The sequence below is a fragment of the Delphinapterus leucas genome, chromosome 17, assembly GCF_059928025.1.
Source record: "Delphinapterus leucas isolate spDelLeu-1000000601 "Yukka" chromosome 17, BTC_Dleu_Yukka2, whole genome shotgun sequence".
NCBI classification, from domain to species: Eukaryota; Metazoa; Chordata; class Mammalia; order Artiodactyla; family Monodontidae; genus Delphinapterus; species Delphinapterus leucas.
The window spans coordinates 48,428,691-48,434,872 of NC_143145.1; the positions used below are offsets into that span (position 1 = coordinate 48,428,691).

Here is a 6,182-nt window from a genome sequence, read left to right on the forward strand (position 1 = left end):
GCTTCTGTATGAGATTTTGTCTGTATAGCTTTGCTTCCACCATTTATCCAAAGGTTCTATCCGTTCGTTTTTTTTTCTTAATAAGTAATTTTTAATTTAATAGCTTTATTATATTTTACTTTATTTTACTTTATCTTCTTTCTTTCTTTCCTTTTTCCTTCCTTCCCTCCTCCCTTCCTTCCTTCCTCCCACCGTCCCTCCCTCCCTCCATCCTTTCTTTCTTTCCTTCTTTCCTTCTTTTCTTCTTTCTTTCTTCCTTCCTTCCTTCCTTAAATTAAATTCAATATAGATATTTAAATTTAAGGTAAAACTAAATTATAATTTGAAATTATATGTGGAGTTTTATTTCCTAAAGAATATTTTGGAAATTTCAACTCCTATTTTAACTTATATTTTCAGAGAAGGTATTTGGTCCAAATGAAGAATATCTTCAATTATTGTTCTTCTATTGCAAGCAAAAAAGGATTTATACTTCTTTTCATGAAGTATGGTTGTTTGACAACAGAAGGATAAATATTTTATATTTTTAGAAACAACAGTCAGGCTACTGATATTCTTAATGAGTTTTAATAAATCTGAATGCTTCTTATCATCTACTCTTTAGCTGGTACCTGAGGAGTTGTATACCTCCGGGAAGATATGTGCTCCAGACCCGTAAATATGCAGTTCACAGAGCCCACCACCAGAGGACAATAATGAAGTAAAATCTTGAAACCATGTAGTGAAAATAGTGGGAGTTTAAATAAAAGCAACATTTCACAGTATGCTTTTCTGACCAATGTTATATCTAATAACCTAATGGATTATATGTACATGGATTCTGAAAAGTCAGCAGCACACTTCGCTGGTCAATTTCTATGATAAGGGGAACGGAATTTGAGTGTAGAAAAACAGTATACTTACATCTTAAAATTCCACCCCTACAGAATCTACTCACTATTGAAAACTGGTAAGAATAATAGCTTTCTGTGTCTCAGTGACCAGTTAACATTTTCAAGAGTAGAATTTATCTTCCTATGATGCTCAAATACACAGGGAAAATGCATATCTAGGACAGTGGATAAACTCTATATGACATGAGAAAATAGTTATTCAAATGGAAAAAGTATAAGATCTACAAGGCACAGTTTTATATGCATTAGTGTGGATATATACGTAAAGAAGCTCTAAGAAACATAAAAATCACTTCCAGGAAGTAATTTTAGGTAGAAGAGAATTAACATGGATGAGGAAGAAAAGAGAGTTGGTTTTAAAATGGTTTCATTTACTTGTTTTTTTGTTTGTTTATTTATTTGGTCTTTGGAATATAAGAAAACGGTGGCTTTCAGATCAGTATCCCAGTGGACCAAAGGGACCGAGGTCTATCCTGGAGCCCGGCCATTGTTTGACTATCTTGTAATAATACTGGTGAAATACAACCAAATCATTTGAACTATAAGCATCCTCTCTGACAATAAACTTAAGACACCAACATTATATATTAAAGAAAGTAAAGAGAGAATACTGTTTTCTTTAGAGAGAAAATACAGACCCTGGACCAAATCAATAATGTCAGCAAACCTCATGGGTATAAAATATTCTGCTGCCTATCATTTAGAACATGCCTCTACAAGAGGGAAACTGGGCGATAATTTCCCCAGATTTTATGTTTAATCCAAATATTTTAGATAAGAGGCATCTCTAGTAAAACATTGTATTATTGATTCTTTCCAATATGATAGCTCACAGGAGTTCCTCTTTCCTTCTCAAATACATATGGGGAAATGGAGGTGGGTGGGGGTTAGAGGAAGTATCTAAATAGAGCATAATAATCAACAGTGTGTTTTTTAAAAATAGAAATTTCTATTCAAATTGTTTCCAGAGACAGAAACACACAGAGACAATTCCATGTGACAAGAGTGAAAGAGACCAGAGTGATGCAGCTGCAAATCAAAAAACTGCCAACACCAGTGATTGATGGCCACCACCAGAATCTGGTTAAGACAAAGAAGGATCCTCCCTCCCCTTGAGGCGTCAGAAAGAACATGGTCCTCTCAACACTTTGAGTTTGAACTTCTGGCCTCTAGAGCTGTGATAAAATAAATTTCTGTTCTTTTAAGCTAACAAGTTTGTGGTATCTTGTTATGGTAGCCCTAGAGATGACAGTATTTGATTCCTGAGCTGGCAACTGTATGTTGATTATGTAATGACTATGCCAAGATAATCAACAGACACAAAGATAAAGGCAAAACTGAGACTAAGCCCAGTTCTTTTTATTCCCAGAATAATAAATGATTTTTTAATTAATTTAGATCTCTTTGTCTAACCCCTCTGCTTTGCAGAAGAGTATGTGGGACCAATCAAGTATTAATATGTTATACTTTCATTTTAATTCATCTCAACTTATTTCTAATTCCCCTTACGAGTTCTTACTTGACCCATGAATTATTTAGGAATATATTCTTTAATTTCCATTTGTGATTTTCAACAAATTTCTTTCTGTTAACGATTTCTTGTTGCATTCTGTTGTCATCTGAGAGCACTCTTCGTATGGTTTATATCCTTTGAAATGTACTGAAATTTGTTTTATGCTCTAGCATATAGTATATCCATGTGCATTTGAAAAGAATGTATATTCTGATGCTGTTGGGTGGAATGTTTTTTAGATGGCTGTTAGGTCTACTTGATTGATAATGCTGTTCAAGGTTTTTATTGTTGATTTTCTGTCTGTGCTGCTATTGAAAGAAGGGTTTTAAAGTATACGACTATTATTGTAGAACTGTCTGTTTCTCTTTTCTGTTGTGTCGATTTTGCTTCATTGTATTTTGAAGTCCTGTTGTTACGTGCATATAAGTTTATAATTATTATGCATTCTAGATGGAATAATCATTTTATCATTTTAAAATGTCTTTGTCTCTGGTAAAAATTTTCGTCTTAAAAAGTAATTTTTTTCTGATATTTTCTTAGCCACTCCGGTTTTGTTGTTGTTGTTTTGTTTTGTTTTTACTGTTATGGTATATCTATTCCAACCCTTTTACACTTCACCTATATATTTTCTTTTTTTTTTTTTTTAACATCTTTATTGGGGTATAATTGCTTTACAAAGGTGTGTTAGTTTCCGCTTTATAACAAAGTGAATCAGTTACACGCATACATATGTTCCCATATCTCTTCCCGCTTGCGTCTCCCTCCCTCCCACCCTCCCTATCCCACCCCTCCAGGCGGTCACAAAGCACCGAGCTGATATCTCTGTGCTATGCGGCTGCTTCCACTAGTTATCTACCTTACGTTTGTTAGTGTATATATGTCTATGCGTCTCTCTCGCTTTGTCACAGCTTACCCTTCCCCCTCCCCATATCCTCAAGTTCGTTCTCTAGTAGGTCTCTGTCTTTATTCCTGTCTTACCCCCAGGTTCTTCATGACATTTTTTTTCTTAAATTCCATATATATGTGTTAGCATACGGTATTTGTCTTTCTCTTTCTGACTTACTTCACTCTGTATGACAGACTCTAGGTCTATCCACCTCATTACAAATAGCTGAATTTCATTTCTTTTTATGGCTGAGTAATATTCCATTGTATATATGTGCCACATCTTCTTTATCCATTCATCAGATTACGGGCACTTAGGTTGTTTCCATCTCCGGGCTATTGGAAATAGAGCTGCAATGAACATTTTGGTCCATGACTCTTTTTGAATTTTGGTTTTCTCAGGGTGTATGCCCAGGAGTGGGATTGCTGGGTCATATGGTAGTTCTATTTGTAGTTTTTTAAGGAACCTCCATAGTGTTCTCCACAGTGGCTGAACCAATTCACATTCCCACCAGCAGTGAAAGAGTGTTCCCTTTTCTCCACACCCTCTCCAGCATTTATTGTTTCTAGATTTTTTGATGATGGCCATTCTGACTGGTGTGAGATGTGTAATACCAAGAATGAACTGCAATGTAGACTATGTAATGTAAACAGATGTAAACTATGGACTCTGAATGATTATGATGTGTTAGTGTACGTTAAACAGGTGTAATAAATGAACCACTCTGGTCGGGGGATGCTGATAATAGGGGAGGCTATGCATGTGCAGGGGCAGTGAGTATAAGGGAAATTCCTGTACCTTACCCACAACTTTGCTGTGAACCTCAAACTGCTCTTTTAAAAAGTATAAATAAATAATAAAAGAGAATTCATATCCTTCAAGAACAACGAAGTGGAGGAAGAAGGGGTACATCTCCGTCAGAGAATTATTAGCACTGCTTTCCCTTCTACTTAGAGCTCTAAGGCATTAGGGCCATATGCTACAAACAACATTCAAACCAAAATAACAAATGAAAGATTACCACTACTAAGATGAGAAAATGGATCTGTTGAGATGGGGCAGGGTGCTGAATATATCTACTTCCTTTCCCTGATGGTTCAAAACACTGCTAACTCCCTGCCACATCCTGGTAGAGAGGCTGGATTCACACACTTTCCAAACCGTAAAATCTAGAAATACATATTCCAACAGAACCTTAACTAGATATAAAATTACTCTACAATCAAGCAAATTGGAGGTAGTATGGAATTCATTTTTAAATTGGCTTTTGGCTGAATATAAAAATCAGCAGTTTAAAGGCCCAGAATAATTTTCAGCAACTAAGGCTTACGCATAACTTAAGAAACTCATTAGCTTCTTAAATTCTTAAATTTTCAGAGCCTGTGAAAGGAGTATAGCCTGGCTATATATTTCAACCAACACTCAAAGCACGTAACACCAGGTAGCATCAGAAAATTTTTTAAGAAATTGATAAAATGCCTCAGCTGCCTGCTGGAGCAGAGGGAGGAAACAGAGCAGAAAAAAACAAAGGACAAATACAACCAACAACAAAAGCAGTCATCTCACAAACTTTTAGCTGAAGGCCTCCCTCCGGATTCTTGCATGATTTCCCCCTTTACCTGATTCCTTTTAGATGTAAACATTTATATGGTGATCCTACGGTAAAGTTTTATGTGAGTCACCACTTTGTTCTATATGTCAAACAACCTAGTGCCTTCCACATATTCTTCTCCTGTAACTCAGAGCAGAACAAGACAGGAAACCTGTACTCTCTCAGAGACAAGACTCTGCCAACGTAGGCCAACTTCCTGAGAAGATGAGGGTTCCCATCTTTTTAACTTGCTGGTAAATTATTTTAAAGGCAGACTTATTTTGTTCTTTGTTTGTTTTGACGGGACACCTAAGTCAGCTTGAAATTACCTTTGATTTCAAACTCAAGACTAAACTTTATCAGACAGAACAGGAATCTGCCCAGTTCTGCCACTTGCTAACCAGGTAACATTGGGAAAGTAACAGTAACTGAGTGTTTGCTACTAAAGCACCGTTCAAACTGCTTTACTTAGATTCATCCATTTAATCCTCAAAAAGACCCTTTGAGGGGAGACCCAAGGAGACAAAGTAACTGTGTGAGAGAACAAGTAACCCACTCAAGATCACAGAGCTGGTAAGACAAAGAACTAGGATTAAACCAAGGTAACCTTTTTGCCAGAGCCTGTACTCTTAACCACTTTACTGGTGGGTTTAAAATTTTTTTAATGTAACCCACTATAAGAAATATGTTCTACAGGGCTTCCCTGGTGGCGCAGTGGTTGAGAGTCTGCCTGCCGATGCAGGGCACACGGGTTCGTGCCCTGGTCCGGGAAGATCCGACATGCCGCGGAGCCGGCTAGGCCCGTGAGCCATGGCCGCTGAGCCTGCGCGTCCGGAGCCTGTGCTCCGCAACGGGAGAGGCCACAACTGTGAGAGGCCCGTGTACCGCAAGGAAAAAAAAAAAAAAAAAAAAAGAAATATGTTCTACAACACAACCCAATACATATATATTTTATCAATTAAGACTCACCTGTAACTTGAGAGTCTTTGTTATATGTATAATTGAAACCAAATTTTATGAAAATATACTTATTCATTTTATGCAGTACACTGGTATTTTTCTACTGTATTTTATTGTTTAAAATTCCTTGTCAATCCTCACCAAACTGATTTCAACTTCCACTGAGACTCATGACCTGAACTTTGAAAAACAAGGTACTACATTTCTTTTTACCACCATGGGAATTTTGTGAGGATTAAATATGATAATGTGTACAAACCTTTAGCACAATGCCTGACACAGACTGTGCACCCAGTGCGTGATAGTGATTATTACTGATCTTGTAAATTAGCAGTAAGT

At 36.7% G+C, this 6,182-nt stretch overlaps 1 protein-coding gene across 1 annotated transcript in view; it reads left to right on the forward strand.

The window, feature by feature from the left end:
* LOC149746968 (DPEP2 neighbor protein-like) overlaps nt 1-5,822 on the forward strand; it is a 30,029-nt gene extending 24,207 nt beyond the window's left edge. The window contains exons 7-8 of the mRNA XM_089898563.1: nt 605-700; nt 1,862-5,822. The gene's annotated coding sequence lies outside the window, so the exon portion shown is untranslated. The remainder of the gene's footprint in view (nt 1-604; nt 701-1,861) is intronic.
* The last annotated feature ends 360 nt before the right edge of the window (nt 5,823-6,182 follow it).